This window comes from Sceloporus occidentalis, unplaced genomic scaffold (assembly GCF_023333645.1).
Source record: "Sceloporus occidentalis isolate IW3139 unplaced genomic scaffold, rSceOcc1.0.p SCAF_3, whole genome shotgun sequence".
In the NCBI taxonomy this organism is placed as follows: Eukaryota; Metazoa; Chordata; class Lepidosauria; order Squamata; family Phrynosomatidae; genus Sceloporus; species Sceloporus occidentalis.
The window spans coordinates 238,834,309-238,859,556 of record NW_028316983.1 but is presented as its reverse complement, the minus strand read 5'-3'; the positions used below and the strand labels follow the sequence as shown (position 1 = coordinate 238,859,556).

Below are 25,248 nucleotides of genomic sequence, written 5' to 3'. Positions count from 1 at the left end.
GATGGAGGAACCCTGGAAGGGGAGTGGTGGGACCCTAAAGAAGAACTATGGGAGCAGGGCCCGTTGCCAGCAGAGCGGGACAAGTCAGAACTGGAGATTTTGGAGAAGTGCTTCGGGCTGAGAGAAGAGTTTGGGAAGGAGTCTTCGTGGAGGAACAGAAGGTCGACAGGGTCTGTATTTATGTTTGGGGTTTGGGGCTTTGTCTTATATGATTTAAAAGTTCAGTAAAGTTTGAAACATCCAAGCCATGTGTTTGCAAGTTTGTATCCCACACTTGGGGTTGAGGAGCCACACGGAACCAAGATGTCGCAGGGTGCACAAGCCCCGGCCACATCATCTGAGCAGGGAGATGGAGGGTGGGGGGGGGGGCTTTGAGGTGTCTCATTCACAGGGCCACCATGAGCCAAGGTCAACTCAAAGGCAGCTAACAACAACAGCAATGGGAGAAGACCTTCTCCGTGGCTGCTCTGTCAGTATGGCCCTCTGTTCCTGATGTTTTATTTCTCCCAAGTACTATAAGTGCAGCTTCAACTTCACTTTCTGAAACTGGTGGCTCATCTTCATATGCTTCTTCTTTAAATGACTCTATCATCTTGTAATCTCTTTTTAATATAGTTCTTCTCTGTACTGTAACACTGTAACATGCTGGATGCAAAAGAGCTTTACAATACAAAACAAACAAAATACCCCACCTACTAGGTTTTAAGATGGCAGGAGGAAAACATGGATCTGGCACAGAAAAAAAAAAGTTCAGGGGTAACTGTGTTGGCCATTTAACAAATCCAAACAAAAATCCATCAGCGATACCTTTATTGGCCAACTGACTCCATGTTTTTGTATCAGGAACACTTGGGTGATGTAGATGTAAAACATGTGAATTTAGGCCAAAATGTTCCTGATGCAAAAACATGGAGACTTCTTGAGGAATCCACTGGTCTCTCCCTACAAAGAGGCCTCTGACCTCACTGGAATGGAGCCATATTGGATTGCAAAAGAGGGATCCCTGATGAGATGCAAATGGACTTTAAATTTCCTGGACTTTAAAAACCTTTCTACTAAGCATGGCCAGAAGAAGAAGGAGCCTGCCTGCAAAAGATATCCTCCCCATCATAACATCTTTACTAAGGACTGAAACAACATGCAGGCATGTGACTAACATCTCCACTTGTTTTTTTTCCCCTTCCTGTTTGGTTTGTAACATCTTGCCTGATGAAGAAGCCCATGGAGCTTTGAAAGCTTGCAACAAGTATATTGTGCATTTCGGTTGGCTAATAAAAGTATCACTGATGGATTTTTGTTTGTGTTAGAGAAAAAAGTGTAATTAGTAGTACAAGCTAGTTAGGGAGTTGTCCAGGTGGAGCTCTGTTGGAAGTGGGTTTTACAAGCTGACTCAGCCCTATGGGTTTTTAAATACTACCCAAGTGACTGACAAGCTTTTTCTAGGCGACAGCTTATTTAACATTAATAATTTCTGAGTGTGTCTGTTTTGGCTGTTGTGAATGAGTCCATTGTTATGAGTCTGTTTGCTAATGAGTAATCAAGGTCTAAACAGAAGGAGCCGAAAGATTTTTAAGGGTCATTTAGGGGGTGACACCCATCAAAGTTTGAGGAAGGAACAGAGAGACAGCCAAAGCAGTCTGTAGTTTGAATCAGAGCTCTGAAATAATCCAAGTACAAGAGAATGTATGGGAACATTTGGTATTGGAAATATAATTAATTTATAAGGTTATTTTTATATATTCAAAGATATGGCTAGCTTAGGCTTTTTTTTAAAAAAAAATCAATTTTTGCTGGGACGGTAAAGAAATTAGATGTATAATTTTAAACTTCGTTAAAGCCCAAATAGGCATATGTTGTATTGAATTTTATATATCTTGAATATGTAGGAACTGAATGGAACATGTAAGACAAAGTCTTTTTGTTTTAATAATAATAATAAACAATTCAAGTGCAGATACATCTCAGTTAATGAAGCTGATGTGTTCATGAGCATTACTTCTAACAGAAAATGTTAAAGAGTCAGAAATAACATGGAAAGAAGAGGGATAGGTTCTACACCATGAAAAGAAGAACAGCTGGATATGTTTCAGCAAACTTTTATCTAAAAGTAACCATATGCATCTTTGAAATGAAATAACCCAGTCAGATAAGCCTTGCATAAATATGAGTGAAGAAAAGCATTTTGATCTTTCTAGAGACCACTGAAAAGCTTTTTTAAAAATACATCCGGGGATTATTTTTTTACCCTTTCTTTCATCAGCTTCCACTTTTATTATAGTTTCTATTTTGGTGGCCAAACTTACACAGTGACCCCCTTGGTATCTGCTGGGGTCTGGTTCCAGGACAACATGTGGATACCAAAATCCATGGGTGCTCAAGTTCCGTTAAATACAATGACACAGTAAATTGGTCTCCCTTGTATGAAATGACAAAATCAAACTTTGCTTTTTGGAATTTAGATATATTTAAAATATTTTCAAGCCTTGGATGCTTGAATCCATAGATTAAAAAAAACCTGTGGATATGAAGGGCTAACTGAAGATCTATGTTTCTTTAACAGAGTGAGGTAGTCGCTGAGACAGGCTTATCTGTTTTTGCCTTGTCTCTCTGCTTTGCTGTTCATCCATAATCAGTAAGGGATTCTGGAGACAGCTGCTGTCTACCATTATTATTATTATTATTATTATTATTATTATTATTATTATATCCCACCTTTCTCCCAATTTTGGGATTCAAGGCAGCTAGTAGCAAATTTAAATCAGTACAATTTAAGCAAATACAAAACCATTTAAAAAGTATAAATATAAAGTTTAAAAAACAATTATATAATTTAAAAACTTAAAACAATTAAGCGTTAAAATATTAAAAGGTATTAAAAACTGCATTTTAAAAAATGTATTAAAAACTCATGGCATGCATCTACAAGACTTACTATCCTCCACTGTAAATTCAGGTTCATGTCCCCCCTGACTGAGTCTATCCATCTGGCATGAGATCTTCCTCTCTTCCTGCTGCCTTATACCCTTCCTAGCATTATTGTCTTTTGCAATGACTCGTGCCGTCTCACGATGGGGTCAATGTATGACAACCTCAGTTTCATCATCTTGACTTCTAGGGAGAATTCAGGCTTCATCTGTTCAAGAACCCATTTGTTTGTCTTTTTGGCTATCAACAGTATCCTCAGCCCTCTTCTTCAGCACCACATCTCAAGTACCGGTAATTGATTTTCTTCTTATTTGCTTTCTTCACTGTCCAGCTCTCACATCCAGACATGGTAATAGGAATAAAATGGCTTGCATGATTCTAACTTTAGTGCTCAATTGTATCTTTTTACTCTTTAGGATCTTGTCTAGTTCTTTTATAGCTGCCCTTCCCATTCCTAGTCTTCTTCTGATTTCTTGACTCAGTCTCTGTTCTCATCAACATTTTATCCAAGGTATGGGAATACTTTAACTATTTCTATTTCCTCATTGTCTAAGTTGAAATTATGTACATCCTCTATGATCGTTATTTTTGTTTTCTTTATGTTTAGCAGCAATCTTGCCTTTGCACTTTGTTTCTTGACCTTCCTTTGTAATTGTTCCAAATCGGTGATGTTTTCTACTAGTAATATGGTGTAATCCACATATCTTATATTGTTGATGTTCCTTCCTTCACTCCCCTCTTCACTCCTCCTTGTTCTGAGTCTAAACCTGCTCTTTGTATGATGTTTTCTGCATACATGTTGAACAAGTAGAGTGATAAAATGGAGGCTTGCTTGACCTCTTTGCCAATCGGGAACCATTCTGTTTCTCCATATTTTCATCAGGATTATCAGATGTGGTGGCAATCCCATTATTTAAGGGAGTTCCATAGCTTTCCTTGATATATGCAATTAAAGGCTTTGCTATAGTCTATAAAGCACATACTACAGTTGGCCCTTCTTATAGGCAGGCTTGTCTTCCGCGGCTTTGAGCTCATGCGGAAGGTAAGCCCATGGGGTGCGTACTCATGCCACGCGCCCTGTGCACCGTCGTGAGCATGCGCCCAATTATTTCCTGTGGGGCTTTGTTACCCACGCTGCTTCATATAAATTTTGGAATCAATGATAACCCTTGGATGACCCCTGGCCAGACTCTAAGCCTGTCCGCCATTACTGGCAAAGCGAGAGGACATGTACGCCTCCCCTGAGGGGAGCAGCCACATTAACATCTTAGAAGGGCTGGGAAGTCGCATAAAGGGATTATCTCAAGCTAGGAAGAGTAAAAGGTTTACCTTCCCTGAAGCTATCACCCTCTCCTCAAGTCTGTTGTCCGAACAACTTAAGTCATTGATACTATCAGACTCAGACATCCAGGTGAAAAGAAAACAATCAAACACCTTTGTTTCGACCAAGCCAGCCTCTTTGCCTCAGGCGAGATTTCGCCTATAAAAAGTCCCAACTTTGACTGCTCAGCGCGCCACTTTCAAGGTCTCCTTACTCCACGTCAGTCAGACCTCTGTTTTGGTAGCCGACATTTCTGCTCAACCCCGGTTGCGGAGCACACTTGTCCCACGATCCCACATCCCATTCGCTCCCCGGAGGGAGTCTACATTCTGGTAAGCATCTCCATTAGTAACACCTGAATTCTGTTCCCAATCTCCAACCCTAATTTTCCTGAGTCCTGAATGTGTGTGTGAGTGCTTGCACAGCGAGTGTTTTTCCCCTGTTTCAATAAATTAGACACCTAGTTATTAATATCCGTCTCAGCTTTATTTATTGGAACACCCTGGTCTCTTGGTATAAATATCGGGAGGGCGATTTCGTGGGGTTATCGTAGCCGGCCCCCTCTTGCAATATTTGAGCTAACAACAACAATAGTAATATTCCCCTGAATGGACCCTTGGCTACAGCTTGAGCATAAACAGGGGTGGTGGTGGTCCGGAATGGATCCCCCGCATATGGGGAAGACAGACTGTAATTTCTTCTGGAATTCCTTGGTGCACTCCATTAACCACTGCATGTTTGTAATGTGGCCCCTATTGCTTCTTCCTTTTCTGAACCCTGCTTGAATCTCTAGGATTTCTCTTTTCATAAATAATTGGAGTCTATGCTGAAGAATTTTGTTTTTGTGGAAAATTAATGCTATGGTCCTACAGTTTCTACAATCTTTTGTGTCTCCTTTTTCGTGGACTAAGATGTTTTGGGAGGCACCAGCCTGCTTTGGCAGAAAAGGCTAAAGATCTTGCAGAACTACAAACTCCAGGATTCTATAGGATAAAGCTACAGCACTTAGGCTGGTGTCAAACACAATATCTCTACAGTTTAGATACACCCCGAAGTTGGGGAAGGGGGCTTGTACCATTCTGTTTTCTTATTGGAATACAAATAATCCACACCAATCTGGTTCCAAATGCCCCTTCTTAAACTAAAAATCCCAGGATTCCATAGGATGTTTCCTTGGCAGTTAAAGTGGACTCCCTATAATTATGTAGTTTGAAAGAGCCCTTGGAAATTTAATAGCACTTAAGTAAAAGAATGAAGCTGAGAATATGCTGGGCAAAGAGCACCAGAAACTGTCTTAAGGATCCACCTGAATAGGCTAAACCAGAATGTGATGAGTCGGTCTGTCATTTTCTCTGTGACATCGCACAGTGTTCAACCGACCAGTTGTCACACACCACATATATAGCTGGCTCTTTCAATGCCATTGTAAATTAGCCATGACAGCAGCAGAGCTGCTGTGTGCAGAAGAATCAGATCTGCTGCCAAATTTCTATAAAGTGACAGGATAGGGGAGATGATTTAAAGCATGGTTTAGGCAGAAGAAGAGGACTGGATTTTGGACACTTGCCTTTCTTTTCAACCCTTCTTCAAATGCAACTTTTTATTCTTTCTTTCTCCTAATACTTTTAAAAATTATTTCATTAATACACCATGTTGCTCCTTTAATGGGACCCAAGGCAGCTCACAAACAGAATCAACTAAAATCTAATAATATATTTTTAAATATACAACTAATATCATCACATTAAAACAGTACACAATCATATAAAGGCATGCAAAAGTTTAAAATAAGGTGCCCTCCATAAGAAGCACCACTGAGAGGAATTCCAGATTAAAGCTCTGCTTGAACAGAAAGGGAGATTCTGCTGGAGAAAGGAGAGGAGGGAGGAGGCCAGCCTGTCTTCCCATGGAAGGGAATTCCAGAAGATGGGAGCAGCCACTGAGGCCCTTTCCTGTGTTCTCACCAAATGAGCTTGTAATGATGGCAGGTCCAAGAAACCCCCTCCCCTATAAATCTAAAGATCTGGCAGGTTTGTATAAGAGAGATGCTAGTAGGGATCAAGACAAGTTATCCCCACTAGGGATGCATCCACTCTAAGATCCAATGTGATGTTGTGGTTTGAGCATTGGATTCTGACTCTGGAAACTTGGGCTTGAATCCCAGCTTGGCCATATAAACCCACTAAGTTACCTTGGGCTAGTCACATACGCTCAGCCTCAAAGGATGGCAACAGAAAACCCCCTCTGAAAAATCTTGCCAAGAAAACACTATGACAGGTTCATTTTAGAGTCACCATAAGTCAAAAAGTCATTGGGACTGCCCTCAAGAGACTGAGCCCTCCCTCCATGGCAACAACTGCCATCTTCCAGCCTGGAGGGAGAGAGCGGATTGGGGATTGGGAAGGGGCTAATATTGAATTTTTATTGTATACTGTATTTTTATTGCTGTAACCTGCCTGGATTCCTTGTGATTGGACAGGCTATAAAAATAATTTATTATTATTATTATTATTATTATTATTATTATTATTAAAATGACTTGGAGGCACCCAACAACAACAACAAGCGATGTATTTTAAAGCAATTTTACAACAATTTTATTATCATAGCTCTCTCCTGTGGAATCCTGAGATTTGTAGTTTTCTGAGGTATTCAGTTTGGTCTGCAAGAGAACTCTGGTGCCTCACCAAACTACAGATCCCTGGATTCTGTAGGATAGTGTCATAGCCACTAAAGTGGTGCTAAATCTCTTTGTTTTTGCAGTGTTGGTACACCCTTGGAGAGTGAGAAAAATGGTTTGAAACAGTTGTTTTAGAAAGGAACATATGAGGGGATGGTTGGTTGGATAGGGCATAAGGCAAGGAGAGGGGGTTAAGGGAGAGTCAGGAAGAGCACATGATGTGCAGTGATGGCTGCTCTAAGCAGTATGCTCCCATTTTATTTTTAAACTAATGTGACTTCTGAGGAAACAGGGCTTGTGTGGTAAAGCACTGGGTCTCCCAACATGGAAAACCATATTTGTTCCCGCACTAGGATGTTTTACACTCCTATGAAGGGCAGAACTGTATATACCATGTGGCCTGTCTTATGTCCCTAAGCTTGCCATCAGGTGCAGTCCATATCCACAGATTCTTTATCTATGGATTGAGCCATCCATGGCTTTCAAGTTTTTCCCAAACATATTAATTCCAAGAAACAAATTTTGATTTTGCCATTTTATACAAGGAATGGCATTTCAGCACACCACTGTTTTTAATAGGACTTGAGCATCCCCAGATTTTGGTATCCACAGGGGTCCTGGAACCAAATCCCAGCAGATACGAAGGGTGTGCTAGTTTATCACCTGTTTTGAAGTAATCTTCCAATCCATGCATCTTTTGGAGGTAGAATAGGGTGTGTGTGCACACTATTGGGTCTTTTATTTTATGCAGCAAATATGTAGGGTCAGCCTTCTCTAGAAATCTCTTTCCCCATAGCATATCAGATTCAGGAGCCCTGCTCTTGGAATACTTTTCTGCTCTGGATATTGGGAAGAAACACTTTTAACAAGTCCATGCACCACGACAAGGGTATGCCAAATAGCTTTCTGGTCCCAAGGGTGACATCCAGGTATGCTTGAGCCATACCTGTGTCTGCAAGTTAGGGGTGTAGTTCTTTGATGTGTTCATTCTTAAAGGAAGCAATAAGTAATTTTATCAATTTTCTTCCCAATGTGAGAAAGTCTTTGAAAGCCACACGGTTTTCAAAGCCTATTTGCAATTCATGACTTCTGCACAGAAGTTGCACATCATTGTTCTCTGCAAAGAATACAGTTGGCTCTTCATATCCATGGATTCTTCATCCATGGATTCAACCATCCACAGCTTGAAAATACTTTTTAAAAAAATTCCAAAAAGCAAACCTTGGTTTTGCCATTTATATAAGGGACATTATCTTACTAACCCATTGTATTTAATGGGATTTGAGCATCCATGGATTTGCATACCTATGAGGGGGTGGGTGTGTCCGGAGCCATACCCCAGCCGATACCAAGGGCTGACTGTAGTCTTTTCTGTGCAGGAAACAGCTTCTTCTGCAGAGAAAACAATATATTATTCCTGTGCGGAAATACTATTTTTCATGCTGAAAAGGTGGGTTCCTGTGTAATTCAACCATGTGCCAATTATGTGCAGGGTAAACCCCTAATGACAGCCTTTTCTGCATAGGAAAATATTTCTGCATAGAAAATCCTGTTTTATACACAAAACAACTGTCTGAAATTTTTGTTCAGAAAAGGTCCTCTTTTGCATTTTAAATTCTTTCTCCTACTGTTGATCCATTGCCTATTTCTTTACCAAAGCAAGCACACAATACTCAGCCAACAGAGGCAAACATGAGCTGAATTTCATGCTGTGTGAAATCTACTAGGCTTAAAGGTGACACAAGAAGCTACCTTGGTTTGGCAACATTGGAATATTGTTTACACAGGATCTAAATGCCCTAAAGGCACCAGCTCCCATCTGATCTTGGAAGCTAAACAGGATCAGCCTTGGATGAGAGACTGCCAATTAATCTCAGGTACTGTAGGCTATATTTCAGAGGAAGGGATTGGCAAAACCACCTCTGAGGAGTCCTTGCCTAAGAAAACCCTATGAAATTCATGAGGTTACCATAAATTAACTGGTGATTTGAAGGGCACACATACACACGTTCACACTACAAAATCATAGCACATTGATACCACAGCATTCCGTTACTTTAGTTCAGGAGACTGCAATAGGAAATTCCACACATCTTGTCAAACTACAGATTCCTGTATTCCATAGGATGGAGGCAAGGCAGTTCATGTGGTATCAAAGGTCCAAAACACACTGAAGAAATAATTCAATTTGATACTGCTTTAACTGCCCTGGCTCAATGCTAAGGAATTCTTGCAACTATAGTTTCTTGTATCACCAGAGCTCTCTAATAGAGAAGGCTAAATGTCTCACAAACACTACAGTTCCTAGAATTCACTAGCATTGAACCAGGGCAGTTAAAGTGGTTTCAAACTGGATTATTTCTCCAATGTGTTGTGGACCAAAGTACTATAACTGTGCTGTTGGATAGACTCACTTGCTACCCTACACTGCAGAAATTCCTTCTTGCTATATGCCTGCTGTTCAGATTTTTCTCTTTGGCACAGCGCACACTCCCCACTGTGACTCCATCTCTCTCTTTTCCTCACTCTTTCCAACAGCTGAGAACATACATTTCCCCCTTTGCTACAAATACAACCTCACAACTCTCTCCTTCATGTTTCTTTCTCTCCTTACCACTCCAGCAATTCCCACTCTCACACACATACACTCAATAACACCTTCCTTCAGAATATCCATAGTAAGTACTACTGCAAACAACAGCACGGCTTTATCCATTTTGAATTGGAGATTGGTCACACAGCTGTTGCATTTTAACATCGGTTTAAATGCTTGAGAAACCATCTAGTTCTTTATTGACGCCCAGAAACAGTCTGGCCTCTGCTTTGGCTTAAATGCACTATGTCCTGATGGTGCAGCTGTTTGATTTTACCTATGAGAATTTCTGTGGCTGGGAGAACAGATGTCTCACTTTATGTCATGGTATTGAAAAGCTGGAAGGGACCCCCAAGGGTCATCTATTCCAGCCCATGGGTAATGCATGAATCCATGGCTAAAGCATTTCTAAAAACAAATATTGTCACAGGGCAAGTGACAATTTGATCATTCCAAACCCATGTGTGCCATTTGTAACTTTGGCTCAGGGGATGTTCAGGCATTATAGGTTAGAAACCAACCAGTGCCTGAGACAAAGCATGCAATCTTCTTGTCACTCACAGAATGGATTAACACTGCAGAAATAATGCAGTTTGCAACCACTTTAACCTCTACGGCCCCATCCTATAGAATCTTAGGACTTATAGTTTTGTGAGGCACTGGCACTCTTTGGCAGAGAAAGCTGAAGACCTTGTAAAATGACATATTCCAGAATTCCATAGCCTGGAGCAACAGCACTTAAAGCGCTGTCAAACTGTGTTATTTCTACAGTGTAGATGTGCCCACACTGCATCCCCTTCCTTTAAGAGGCAGTCTGCCTTCATGAGGACTAGTGGACTGTTTTTCTCAAAACTCTACAAGGGATTTCGTCCAGTGTTGTTAGGACAAGGGATGCCAGCCCACTCTTTCCTCTGGACTGGACTGGACAGGGCCCCCAAAATTGTTTTTAAGATGTCGGAGGCTCATTGTTGGTAGACAACCTGTTTTTAACGCACCTATTTAAAGGTACTTGCAGGTGGAGGGCAAATTACTTTCCCCATCTATTATTATTCAAACAACTTAAGTATGCAGACTTTTACAAGCAGGTGAAGGTCGCTTCATGTGGTCAGTGTAGTTTATTCCCAGGCAAGTGTATAGGATGGATTGCAGACATCCTTTATTATTCCTGGGAGGGCTCAAGGACAATTTTTGCCTTAATCGTTTTTAGTGCTTGATCATTTAGTACCCTTTTCAGATTGGTAATATACCTGAGAAGGCCCACCTATGAGGCAGTCCAATTTCGCCAGCTGGTTTTGTGGGGTGGCTTTGCCCACTTAGCCTTAGATGCTATTCTCTGCCTTCAAGTCATTTCCAACTTATGGTGAACTGTAGCTTGTTGTGGCACCAGAGCTCTCTGACAGAGGAGGTTAAATGTCTCACAAAAGTACAGCTCCCTCAGTTCCACAGCACTGAGCCATGGCAGTTAAAGTGATGCCAAAATGGGTTATTTCTGCAATGTAGATGAAGCCTGAATACAAACTACTCTTTCTCTTTGAAGTCAGTTTGCATCAACTGACATATGCTGAGGACCAAGGGGAAAAGTGGGAGGAGAAGAGGGAAAGGGGGCATTTTAAAAACAACTGAAAAAGTGGGACAACAAAACAGAGGGTTAATCTGGACGGTCCAGGGATCTTGGAGAAGGAGTTCGATCCTTTGCTCCCCCATTCCAGGATCTATGGGACTTGATCACTCATCGAGCAGCTGGCTTTCAAAACCTAGCAGCCTCGTCTGATCATGCACCAACTGGAGCCTGAAGGAGAAATGGTTAAGAGGCAATGGGATAGCCCTGTTTAAGTATTTGAAGGGGTGTCATATTGAGGATGGAGCAAGCCTGTTTTCTGCTGCTCCAGAGAACAGGACCCAGAGCAGTGGATTCAAACCACAGGAAAAGAGATTCCACCTCGATATTAGGAAGAACCTCCTGACAGTAAGAGCTGTTCCATAGTGGAAGACACTCCCTCAGAGAGTGGATTCTCCTTCTTTGGAGGTCTTTAAACAGAGGGTGGATGGCCATCTGTCAGGGATGCTTTGATTGTGAGTTCCTGCATGGCAGTGATTTGGACTGAATGGTCCTTGGGGTCTCTTCCAGTTCTATGAGTCTATGAAGTGGGAGTGCAAAGACGAGGAGAGCTCACTAGACGGTGCGGGGAATGTGGACTGCACCAGGTGACATGATAAGGGAAGGATGACACCACTGCTCCCCAAACAACTGTCTTTGGGCAGAAATAGGCTGTGGTGCTTGCCTGTGCCCCTTTAAAACACTTAAGAAATGGCACAGGTGGGGCAAGGCTATGTGGAAGGAGAAAGAGGAGGCCACAGGTTTTGTAAAAACTGCTGGAGTGAGTGCCTGTCACCAGTCCCAACTTCTGCCAATTTTGTAGTTTGAAAGCATGCAAATGCAAATTGGTAAATAGGTACCAATTCAGTGGAAAGGTAAGTGTTTGGTGCAGTTATGCTGGCTATATGACCACTGGAGTAGTCCTTAGACAACGGTGGCTCTTTGGCTTAGTAATGGAGATGAGCACCGCCCCCTACAGTTGGTTACAACTAGACAGTCATGTCTAGGGGAAACCTTTACCTTTTGCCAAATGGTAGAATTCAAAGATATAGCCATGTTAGTCTGCAGAATCAGTATGTAGCACTTGTAGCACCGTTCAAATTAACTGAAAGACAGAAGCTGGCAGCATGAGCTTTCGTAGACTTAAGCCCAGTTCCTCAGATGCCTTTGTCCAATGCATTTGTCAGAGGAAAGAAGTTGACAAAGAGAGCTTTTGTTGGCTTCAGCCTACTTCCTCAGATGCATTTCTCCAATGCATTTGTTGGAAGAAAGAAGTTGGCAGTATGAGCTTTCGCAGACTGAGACCTAGTTCCTCAGATGCCTTGATCCAATGCCTTTGTCAGAAGAAAGAAGTCAAGGGCATGAGTGTTTGGAGACTTCAGCCTACTCCTTCAGAGGCATCGGTCCAAATGCATCTCAGGAAGTGGGCCAAAGTCTCAGAAAGCTCATGCTGCTGACTTCTTTCTTAGCCTCAAAGGTGCGGCAAGAGCTAGAAAAGAGTTAAAGCAGTGCTGAACCAGGTTATTGCTCCAGTGTGGATGCAGCCTCAACCTCAAGGGAAGGCAAAGGCAAAACCACTCCTTTAGCCAAACGGTGTCCCTTCTAGAAAATGAAGGTTTGCTTTTGTTTGGGGAATGCTTAGCTTTTTGGAAATACTTCCAAGCCTGGCTGCTTGAGAAAGGAAAAGAAAGATCCATGGTCCCCAGAGATGGTTGGGGGGTATCCCTGGTGTCAGTGGGTGAATGTCCCACCCACCCATCCATCTCTCCCAGGCCCCTGCTGACCCTCTGCCCAGGAGAAGAGGAGGAAGCCTTGGCTGCCTGGCTGGCTGCTCTCTTTCTCTCTCTCGGTCTCTCTCTCTCTCTCTCTCTCTGGATCCACGTGGCTTTTGACGGGGCGGGAGGCACTATATTAGGCAAGGCAGCCGCCGAGGCTGAGCCCAGCTATTGTTGCTGCTCAGAGACAGAGAGAAAGAGAAGGAAGGAAGGATCCCTCTCTGCCTCCCTCCTTCTTTACCAGCACCGATCCCTCCAGTGGATCCCTTCTCCCCGGGTCGGGATCGCCCTCCCCTCCTCCTCCCCGATCCCTTTGGAAAAAAAGAAGAGGAAAAAGGAAAAAAGGAGGAGAGAAGGGTGGCAGAGGGAAAGCAGCGGTGAGTGAAGCTGTCTTGCCTTACCTTGCCTTGCCTTGCCTTGCGATCGGGGAGATCCCGGGGATCCCTGCTGCTCTGGGGGAGGGGGATCATGTGACGTCAAGGAGGGGGGAGGTGAAGAGGGGCTGGGGAGGCTGAGAGAGTGTGACCCTGGAGGAGGGAGGAGAGGAAGAGAGAGAAGTGGGAGGCTGGAGCAGTGAAGTCTCTCAACTTTCTGGCAGGGATCCCTCCCTTGCAAGTCAGGGAGGGATCTCATTCCTAAAGGAGAGAGAAAGAGAGAGGGGGGATCCCTTTGAATCCCTCCGATCAGCCTGGGAGTCCTTACCTCCTCCGCACTGCGGAGACGATCCGAGTTGAGACTGCTTTAACTGCCGTGGCTCAAGGCTCTGGCATTTCGGAAATGGTCCTTTGTTGGTCTCTCACAAATAAATCTCTCACCAGAATCCCCTAGCACTGAGCCATGGCAGTTAAAGTGGTGTCAAACTGGGTTAGTTCTCCAGTGCAGATGCAGCCTTAGGCAGTCTAATGCGGGGGGGGGGGGGAGATAAGCGGGGATTTTTATTTTTGGCCCCCATCCTGACAGGGATTGGATTGGCGCTCTTTAGCTTCAACTCTTTCTTTCTTTCTTTCTTTCTTTGGGAACTGACTTGTTGTGAGTCATTTGAGCCTTCTCTGGCAGCAAACTACAATTCCCAGGATCCCCTAGCCTTGACCCACTGAAGTTCAAGTGAATGCAGCCCCCAGCCCACATGCGATCTCCCCCGCCTTCTGTCATCTCTTCCTCCAGCCCTTAAGGAGGGAATTATTGTTGTTATGATTATTATTATTAATTTATTTTACTTTATTTTTATCCCGCCTTTCTCCCAAAGTGGGACTCAAGGTGGCTAACAATGTATATAAAACACATTAAAACCATTAAGAGTACAATTAAAATCATAAAAAAGAATATTTCAAAAAAAATTACAAATATAAAATTGAAAACATACAAAGTTAAAATTAGGGAGGGGGAGAGGTTTTCTTTCCTCCCCATGATCCCATCCAATCCTTTGCGAAGGAGGGGTGCTTCTTTCTCTTCCTGGAGGAGAAGAGATTTGGAGAAAGAGGAAAAAGGGATTCAAAGAGAGAGAGACCCCCCCCCCCCCCAGGGATCAATTTGCAGCCGATCCGATTTTGGAGAGAGGGGCCAGCGCAAAGGAGGCCCTGTCACTTTTGCAGTTGCCAAAAGGGAAACTTTGCCTTGCCAGAAACTTCACATAGGAAAGAAATACCCACACCATACATCTTTCTCTTTCCCCCATTCTCTATTTGCAACTGTTGGATGTTGAAATCTCAATCCGCACACTTCCTTGGTTGCTGTTGTCACGTGCCTTTGGGTTGTTGCCGACGTATAGCAACCCTAAGGGTAATCTACCCTTGACAAGCTTGTTCAGAGGGTGTTTGCCCTGCTCTGAGGCTGAGAGAGTGTGTCTTGCCCCAGGTCACACAGTGGGTTTTCATGGCTGATCCAGGTTTCGAACCCTGTTCTCCAGAATCGTAGTCCAATGCTCAAACTACTAAGCCATGCTGGATCTCCGGCGTCCTTTCCCCCAGCACAACTGTTTTTGATGTGTGTGTCTGTGTATGGAATTTAACACAGAAGTTTATCACACTGTGGCTGATTTCGACATTGAAGAGAGATTAAAGCGTATTTAACGCATCCCACAAATGAAACGGACATAGCAAGTAATTGCACAAATGAAGTGATATCAGAAATGCAGTGTCGCTGAAATCTGGAAAGTAAAAAGAGACACATCAATGCTTCTTTGTGATCACATTAATGGCAGGTTTTGTATGACATTGTATGAAATCTTTATGCATAATTGCCGTATATACTCGACTATGGGTCAACCTCAGGTATAAGTCAAGGGCCAGTTTTGGGGCCAAAATTATGGGGTGATGGGAGTTGTTATCCCACCAGAAATCTTGGATCTGTTTTTGGTGTTTGTCTCTGTGTGAGGTGTTTTATTCATTTTTGCCACCTTGCAGAGCAATGGCTTTCCCCATCCATTAGCACCCAGACATCATTCGAGAGGAAGACTCTTGGAAATGCAATATACAGTATATTGAGAAAATTCTCTCCATATGTTCGGGTACCATATTCCCAAGTCAATGTCCATTGGATAAACTCTGGAGACCAGGGTTCAAATCCCAGTTTGGCCATGGAAACACACTGGGAAACTTTGGGTAAGTCACACTCTCTCAGCCTCAGAGGATGGCAATGGCAAACCTCCTCTGAAGAAACCTGCCAAGAAAAATCTGTTAACAGGTTTGCTTTAGGGTTGGCATAAATTGGAAATGACTTGAAGGCACACAGTGTCCATTCTTAGAAACAGCATTAGGCATTCAATCATCTTTCTGGCTTTGTGACTGCATCTCCTCCAGATGGATAAGTAAAACCTACTTGGCAGAAGACAGCATTGCTCCCCACCATGTGGAAACCCTTTGCTGTTAGACTGCAACTCCCAGAAATCCTGGCCCAATCCATAGAGAGGAAAGCTCAGCGTTGCAGTCCAGTAGTATCCAGAGGGACACAGGATTTCTCCCCATGTTATAATGCATCCACTCCATAACAGTAGCACTTGGGTACCACTTTCACCACCATGGCTCTGGATTTCTGGAATTTATACTTTGGTGAGGTGCTTAGAATTCTTGGCTAGAGAGCTCTAGTTCAGGGGAGTGTACCCTCACAGTGCTATTCAAAGTGGTGGTCTGCGAGTTAGTGCCAGTCTTGGCAAATTTCCAGCAAAGAAAGGGGCTGGAATAAGGTGTGTCTGTGCCTTTATGTTGCCCATGATCTTGCCCAAAGAGCTGTTCAACAGTGGGACCATGCTTCCTCGGAGAGTGGTGGAGGTTCCTTCTTTGGAGGTTTTTAAACAGAGGCTGGCTAACTATTGGAAGTGTTTAGATTTTGTCTTCCTGCATGGCAACCCCATTAATTTTATAAGGGTTTTTTAGGCAAGGAATCCTCAGAAGTGGTTTTACCATTTCCTTCATCTGAAACAGAGCCAACAGCACCTGGTATTCATTTGGCAGTCTCCCATCCAAGTCCTAAGCCGGGACGACCCTGTTTAGCTTCCATAATCAGACCAGATCTGGTGCCTTTATGGTATTTAATGTGGCACAAACATGGTCCCAATCCTTTCACGTGTGTGTGTGTGTGTGTGTGTAATTGCTGGTCCACCAGTTAATTTGAGAAGCAGTGGCTCTATCAGCAATGAATGTTTTTTACTTGCTAGACTACAGATATGAAGAGTCCATAGGGTGGATACCAGTTAAAGCGGTTTGCTGTTGTTAGAATCATAGTATCATAAAGTTGGAGGAAACCTGAAGGGCCATCAAATCCAACTCCCTGCCATGCAGGAATACAGAATCAACCCCCCCCCCCCCCGATAGATAGCCACTGAGCCTCTGTTTAAAAACCTCAGAAGAAGGAGACTCCATGTTCATGTTGATATTGACTTATGATGGATCTCCCATAGGCTTTTCTTGGACAGGTTTCTTCATAGGAGTTTGCCATTTTCTTCCTCTTAGGATGAGAGAAATGTGACTTACCCAAAGTCACCCAATGGGTTTCCATGGCTAACCAGAGATTTGAACCCTCGTCTTCCAATGTCTTAGTCCAACACTCAAACCATTGCACCGTTCTGTCTTGTTAAAGTGATATTGAACTGCTATAGCAGTGCAGTGCAGATGTCCAAATGACGACAGGGGGGAATGTGTATGCCTCCATCACTTAGTTACAGTTACTGTTCAACTTTCCTGTTTCTGTTCAGGTTTGTAAATGAGTGGCCTTTTTATGGCTTTTGACCCATGGTTGTTGGGACTGTGCATTTTTAAAAGAAATTGTGTTTGGCGATTATGAATGATGCATTTTAGAGTGTGCTTTTAATACATCGTCTGTTATGTTTTATTTATGCATTTGATCTTGCAGTATGCTCTTCTGAAAGGCAGTGTGGAAATCTTTTAAATAAATAAAAGCACAATGTAGAGTGTGTGAAGTAATTTTCATAAATTAGCGGTTTACAAGTACCCTGTAGCTAGGCATTATTGCTGTGATGCAGACAGAGGTTGCAGACAGAGAAAACATCTCGCTTAAGGCAGAGCAATACTCATGTGTACTTAATTGAAAGTCCCACAGTGTTTAGTAAGGCTTACTCCATAGGAAATGTATTTAGGACCTCAGTATGCAGTCAAAGGGATTTCTACCGAACCTTAAATTTTAGAATCATGCCCATAGATAATAAGTGAGATGAGATCTGAGTTGAACTGGGTGAACTTGCTTTTTTGAACTGCAGCTCTCTCCAGTGTCCATGGAGTAGAGCAGGCTGTACTTGTGTGGGTTCTTGTGTGCCTTCAAGTCATTTCTGAATTATAGTGATCTTAGGGTGACCCTATAATGGGGTTTTCTTGGCAAGATATGTTCGGCGCAGTTTGCTTTTGCCTTCCTCTGAAGCTGAGAGAGTATGACTTGCCCAAGATCACCCAGTGGGTTTCCATGGTTGAGAAGGAATTCAAAGTTATACTTCCCCATTTAAACGACTATACCATGCTGGCTCAGTGGGGCCTATGTCTAAATCGGGGGTTCTTAACCCAAAAGATACCTGGAAAGATTTCAGGGGGTCTGTGGACTTGGATGGAGGAAAGAAATATCTTTCTTTTTCCTAGCTTCTCTAGCAGAAATGTAGCGTTTTCTTCAATTATGGTTGCAAGCAAATAGCATCAGCAGTTCCTGTGACTTTGTCACCAATCAAAATCATAGATATTTTCATATTGTATTACTGTTATTTTAGATAACTTGACATACTGATCACACTTGTCACTACTTCAAAATTACTGTAGTTATTCAACTCGCCTCTGGAGAAAGGGGTAAAAAGCTTGTGGTGCTGACACTATTCTTAGAAGTGGTCCATAGGCTTCACCAGGCTGCTCAAGAGGTCCATGGCACAGAAAAGGTTACGAACTCTAGGGCTGAATCTGCGCTGCAGAAATAATCTGGTTTTGCCCCACTTTTACTGCCATGGCTCAATGCTATGGAATTCTGGGAAATGTATTTTGTTACAGCTTTCCTCTGGTGCCCCAAGACAGTACAATTTCCAGAATTCCATAGCATTGAGCCATGGCAGTAAAAGTGGTGTGCCAAACCAGATTATTTCTGCAGTGCAGATGCAGCTTAGATCTAAATTCTTCCTTGAATTAATGTGCGGACCCCATCCTCTACACCAGTGGGGAGATTGTTACCAGAGATACTTGGATTTGGCTGCTTGTGAACAGACCTTTTTCTGAACTGTTTTTCTTAGTCAGTCTCATCTTCATCATCAAGGTGGTGTACAAATGAAAATGAGTGCAATATACCTTGAAACATACAAAAATAAACCTTAAACCAGAATTAAACTATTAGTCACATTAAAACAGTTTAAAACAATGCAGCATCCTCTTATAGCCACTCCTTAAAAAGGTTATCAAAGCCTGTCAAACAAGTAGTAATAGTAGTAGTAATCTTTGTTTGCTGATGGAAGGACTGTAAGTGGCCCATTCTACCCTCCCAAAATCGAGGAGAAGCCACTAGCTGTATCTGTGAAGATGGTGAAACTGAAAAAAGTCCTGACCTGTAGATGTAGCAGGGTCTGGACAGGGTAATATGGGTAGTTAGCCTGGATCTAAGCCATATGGGGCTTTATAGGTTATACCCACCACTTTGCATTTTGCCTGAACACAGGCCAGAAAGAGCATGAAGGAGGATACACAAATGTGCAACAGTGTCTCAAATGGGCAAACCTCTGTAAAAGTAGAGAGGACAGAAAACAAGGTTCAAAATATGCCCGAAAGCAGAAAGTGACTTTGGTGAGGGTTTCTAAAAAGTTTTATTCTCCTCTCTGCCTCCAAATTGTGCAAATCCAATTTTCTAGATACACACACATACATACAATGGGCCCTTGCTATCTCCAGGACCCCCTGCAGATACCAAAATCCATGGATGCCCCAGTCCCATTAAATAGAATGGATAAGGAAATGGTCTCCCTTATGTAAAATGGCAAAAACAAACTTCACTTTTTAGAATTTACATATCTTTGAATATTTTTAAGCCATGCCTGCTTGAATCTGTGGATGAAGAATATGTGGATATGGAGGGCCAGCTGTGTGTGTGTGTGTGTGTGTGTGTGTGTGTGTACGTACGTACTGCACAACAATACTAACTCACTGAATACTGAAGTAAACATCTATGACATCGTGTTTCCCATTTGGTGCTGGAGAAGAGTTCTGTGGATATCATAGACTGCTAAAAAGACAAACAAATGGCTCCTAGAGCAAAGCAGGGCTGAAATTTCCCTAGAAGCAAAAATAGCTAAATTGAGACTTTTGTACTTTGGCCATATTATGATTCACTAGAAAAGATGATAATGCTTGGTAAAGTGAAGGGCAGTAGAAAAAGAAGAAGATATTATTCCATATGGATAAATTCAATCAAGGAAGCCATAGCCCTGAGTTTGCAAGACCTGAGCTGAGCAGGGCTGAGGACAGGGTGACTTGGAGGTTTCTCATTCATCGGGAGTCGAAGTCCACTGAACCAACAGCAATTTGCAACAACGAGTGAGAATTTAAAAACAAATAGTGTTTCTCTAAGATGTACGGCAAGGAGTAACATATCAAAGATGTATCTTCCTGTTCTTGTAACACAAATATTACTCTACAAGTTACCCTTCTGATCCCAGTGGCTGACCAAGTGAGATGAAGTTTTAAGCCTCTTCACGTTCTTTAGCTGCACTTAAATTTCTTTTACCTTTTTAAACGCAGGCAGTCAATGCTATAGGAAATCTACACATTATCCTTATGGGATGTTCTGCTACTCAGGTATTCAACAGCCAGCTTATTTAGATACTTGCTAAGCAGAGCAGGTTAGAAAGAAAGGAAATCTATACTTGGTTTGGTATTATCTATTCGTCTTCTGCGTTTGTGTCTGTGCGTGTGTAAAAAAAAAGAATAAAAGTGTTCCTGACAATAATTATTTGTTACTGTGAACACTCCCAAGTTCTTCTTATGTTTACAGCCCTCGTGAATCTTTGTTTTGTCTGGTTAGGCTGGTTGGGACTGATAGGATTTGTCGTTCCCAATATCCAGAGGTTTGGAAAGGCTGCGTCATACAGAACCACAAAGAAGGATCTGGAACATGTGGTTATCAGGGTTGTTGGACTACAACTCCCATTGTTGGGCTATGATAGTTAGGGGCTGATAGAAGTTGAATCTAGCAACATTTGGAAAACCATTCCCCAGTCCTGCTGTAAGGTATGTCAATTTAGGGCCAGAATCTGTAAGATATGGGTAACAATTTGGATCTGTGTATAGTAGCTAATCTTGGGTCAGTTACTTACTCTCAACCTAGCCTGTCTTACTGGACTGTTGTCGTAATAAAATGAAGTTTGAAGAATCTGGTAGGGTCACCCGAGTCCCTTGGAGTTTGTTTTAATGAACAAAACAAACCCATAAATTAAAATATTGTATTAGATCCACAGAATAGGAAGATTTGAATTGAGGGGCTTTCTAGTTCATGTAGCTCATTTTCAGACAGGAGGCTCAAATTCTGCCCAGAGGCTCTGTTTGCTATCTATGCAAACTATGTTAACAGCTGACATTAATGCAGCGAGGACATTTGTAATGCAAATTGGCATTTTCACACCCGCTGCCATTATCAGTTGGAGAGAATTCACTGTGGACAGTTAAAAATTTAATGATGTCCCCCCCCCCCCCCAATTTGTTTTGTGTTTGACAGCTCCTTTAAAAAGGCAAAAGAGTGGCTCTGATCTATTTTTTTGTCTTTTTGGGTATAGGACCTGCCTCCTGCCAGTAATATTTGCCTTTTACTTGGTATAATTACAGCACTGGGCTCTGTATTTGAAGCTTCAAAGTAGAAAAACACTGTAGACACTTGATCATGTGCAGAGTGCCCTTCCAGCCGTGCAACTAACTGCTGCATGTCCAAGATTATGGATAGTGGTTAGCAAGGTGTGATGGCTTGAGGAAGCAAGTTTGGTATCTTGTCATGGTTTACTAAACTGGCATGCAGTCAGTGCCCATCTACTACTGGGGTATGTTGTGAACAATGTATACACTTATGGAAAGTGTGTGTCTTGTGAGAATAATTAAATAACCCTCATCTTTCTATTTACTTAAATGTTCACCAGCATGGTGTAATGGTTTGGGCATTGGATTATAACTCTACAGATAAAAACCCACTGGGTGACTTTGGGCAAGTCACACGCCCTCAGCCACAGCGGAAGGCAACAGCAAACCTCCTCTGAATAAATCTTGCCAAGAAAATCCCATAGTAAATTTGCTTTAGGATTGCCATAATTCAGAAATGACTTAAAAGGAACACAACGGGAATGAATAGGCCAGAGTTTGGGAAAGTTACCATTTGGGGACAATTTTAGATATGCTTTAAAAGCTATTAGAGCAGGTTAGGAAGTTTGGGTCTGTCATGAGAGGCTAGAATTGTGATGATGGTTTTTTATTGCACTGCATGAATTCATTAGCTTACTAAAAGCCAGAATGCATTATCAGCAGCAGTTTTGTGTTAATAATCAGACTTTCATTGCCAGTACTTTCTGCATTTAATTTCTCTCTGATTTAAATTTATATTCAACTGCCAAAAGGACGTGCTATACATGTATTTGTATATGTGTATTTGCAGAATTAGTGAAGGATTGCCATGTCATCCCCTCTGGGTTTTTGTTTAAACTTTAAATTATAACCTCAAAATTGATTCACTAGCTTGACTTGCTCTTTTAAAGTTCAAGCTAAACTCCAGAGCAGATCCACCATCCCACTGACATGGGGCCACTAGCCATCAAAACATAACTGAAAGTCTAGAGAATCTTCATCCATTCATCGGTGGTCTATAGTTCTTGTAAATTCATTCTCTAAATATTGTGTTAAATCTTTAAGATGCTGCAAGACTCTTCCTTGTTTTCTGCTACAACAGATTTACCTTGCTACCCCTTTCAGAAACTGTACATTTCTGTTGCTGTTCTATGCTTTGCCTATTTGCTGGCATAGTTTTCCAGAGAAATATACACTCACAGACTCACACAAAACCTGAAGTGAAACCACAAGTTTTAACTGACAGCAAAGTGAAAAACAGTTACATAGCCTTCTTGCTTGTTTCTGAGACTCCTCTAATTCAGCAATTAAGACAGGAATTTGCTGACAGATTGGGCTCCGGTCTCTCACTGAGCAGATGGTCGCTTCAGTCTTTGGTAGTTGCTGATAAATTAATAAAGGTGCTTCTCAGGTTTTCTCTTACTGATCTGCCTCACTCTCCTGTCATAACAACTTGGCTGTGGATGTTGTAGCCACAGGATTCCATCACTTGGTCAAATAGGCAAACCGGTACATTTGCTCACCGTTGTATGTCTTGATTGGAAGCAGACTGGAAGAGCAAAAGGGGCCTGTGTGGGATGGCATATTACTAGGTTTATTGACACCCTGCATAGAATACATGCTGAAGAAATCTTTCAAGGTGATAAGCATCTACAGCATGTGAACTCTTTCATGTATAGGTGCATTGCTTTTGCTAACTGCCCTCAAGACAGCCTTCACTCATGGTCGACACTGTGAAGGAGACCCTTCCAACTCCCCCTTTCTTAACTGACCTGCTCAGGTCCTCCATCTAGTATGTGACCTTCCTCTCTTTCTACTGTCCTACATCTTTGCTAGCATTATTGTCTTTTCTAGTGAGTCATCTCTTCTCATGATGTGTCCAAAGCAGGTTTAATCATATTTGTTTCCAGGGAGTGTTCAGGTTTGATCCATTTGTTTGCCCTTTGGTTGTTCTTGTTAACTGCCCTCGAGTCGATCTCGACCCATGGCAACCCTGCTGATGAGACATCTCCAAGACCTCTGTCCTCCACTGCTCTGCTCAACTCCTGCAAACTCATACTCAGGATCTCTTTAATAGAGTCCATTCATCTTGCATGCAGCCTTCCTCTCTTTCTACTTCCCTCTACCTTTCCTAGCATTACTGTTTTTTCCAATGTTCCATGCCTTCTCATGATGTGTCCAAAGTACGACAACCTGAGTTTTGACATCCTGGCTTCTAGGGAGATTTTTGGGTTGCTCTGCTCTAGGTCCCATTTGTTTGTCTCTTTGGCTGTCCATGGTATCATCAGCACTCTTCTCCAGCACCACATTTTGAATGAGTTGATTTTCCTCCTATCCTCTCAACTGTCCAGCTCTCAGATCCATACATGGCAATAAGGAATACAATGGCTTGTACGATTCTAACTCTTGTGCTCAGTTGTATATCCTTGCATTTTAGGATCTTCTCTCATTCTTTCATGGCTGTCCTTCCCATTCTTAACCTTCTTTTGATTTTCTGGCTGCATTCTCCATTTCTATCAATGTTTGATCCTAGGTATGAGAATTCTTTTACTATTTCTATTTCTTCGTTGTCTCATTTAAATTTGTGTAGATTCTCTGTGGTCATTATTTTTGTTCCAAGTCTTTGAGGTTTTCTGCCAGTATTATGGTGTCATTTGCGTATCTCAGATTGTTGATATTCCTTCCTCCTATTTCCACTCCTCTTTCTTCTGTGTCCAAGCCTGCTTTTCTTACAATATGTTCTTCATATATGTTGAACAAGTAGGGTGATAAGATGCAACCTTGTCTGACTCCTTTGCCAATAGGCAATCATTTTGCCACCCACAATATCCTCAGCACTCCAGCACCATAGCCCCAAAGAGTTGATTTCCTTTCTATCAGCTTTCTTCACTGCTCTCACATCCATATATTGTGATGGGAAATATGATGGCTTGGATGATCCTAACCTTGGTATTCAGTTTAATATTTTGGCACTCTAAGATCCTGTTTGGTTCTTTAATAGCTGCCCTTCCCAATCCTAGTCTGTTGATTTCTTAACTGCAATCCCTGTTCTGATCAGTGATTGATCCAAGGTATGGAAAATGTTTTAACTATTTCAGTTTCCTGGTTGTCTCTATTTAATTCTTCAGTTCTTGGTGGTTATTGTTTTTGTTTTCTTAATGTTCAACTGCAAGCCTTGGTTAATTAATTAATTAGTTAATTAATGCATTATTTAATGCTAAAAATTAATGGCAAAACTAGTGGGCCCTTCATGCATTCAGCAAAGTGGACTCTAGAGCATAATGTATGGTATGAAACTTGCCACAAGACTCTTTCTTGTGGCAACAAGATTCTTGCTTGCTGCAACAGATTTACATGGCCACCCTTTTGGAAACTGTGAACTTCTGCTGCGCTTTTCAGCAAAGCTTTTCTTTCCCAAGGGCACTTGACTTGATTTATTTATTTATTTATTTATTTTATTTTTATCTCGCCTTTCTCCCAAAATGGGACCCAAGGCGGTGGGGATGGCTGAAAACTTGACACTTTACAGACAACTGCATAGTCACCTGTGTAACTGTCCTGTATGGATGATGAATAATCTGTCCTCATTTTGTAGGTATAGGAGGAAATGGAGGAGGGAAGGTAGGAAGGAGTAGGATCGCAGCAAAAGTGAGCTTTGAGATGCAAATTTCTTGATTTACAGATGATTAAGCCTTAGACTTCTTAAGTTGGAAGGGCTCTAAAAGTAATCTAGTCCAAGCCCTGCTGATGGAAGAAATCCACAGCCAGAGTATCACCATCAGGCTATCCAGCCTTTGTTTGGAAGCCTCCAATGAAGGAGTGTCCACTACTTTCCACACAGGCTGCATCCAAACTGCTGAAATAATCCTGTTTCACACCACTTTAAGTGCCATTGCTGAATGCTATGGAATACTGGGATGTGTAGTTTGATGTGGTACCAGAGCTCTCTGACAGAGGTGGCTAAGTGTCTCACAAAGCCACAATTTCCAGAATTCCATAGCATTGAGCCATGGCAATCAGAGTGCTGTCAGAATGAATTATTACTGCAGCCCGGATGTACTGACAT

General features: G+C 42.2%; 1 protein-coding gene across 5 annotated transcripts in view; it reads left to right on the top strand.

The window, feature by feature from the left end:
- The first annotated feature begins 13,070 nt into the window (after window positions 1-13,070).
- Window positions 13,071-25,248, top strand: part of ST3GAL1 (ST3 beta-galactoside alpha-2,3-sialyltransferase 1) — a 137,498-nt gene continuing 125,320 nt past the window's right edge. For all 5 annotated transcript variants that reach the window (XM_089517994.1, XM_089517998.1, XM_089517997.1 and 2 more), the window contains exon 1: window positions 13,071-13,268. The gene's annotated coding sequence lies outside the window, so the exon portion shown is untranslated. The remainder of the gene's footprint in view (window positions 13,269-25,248) is intronic.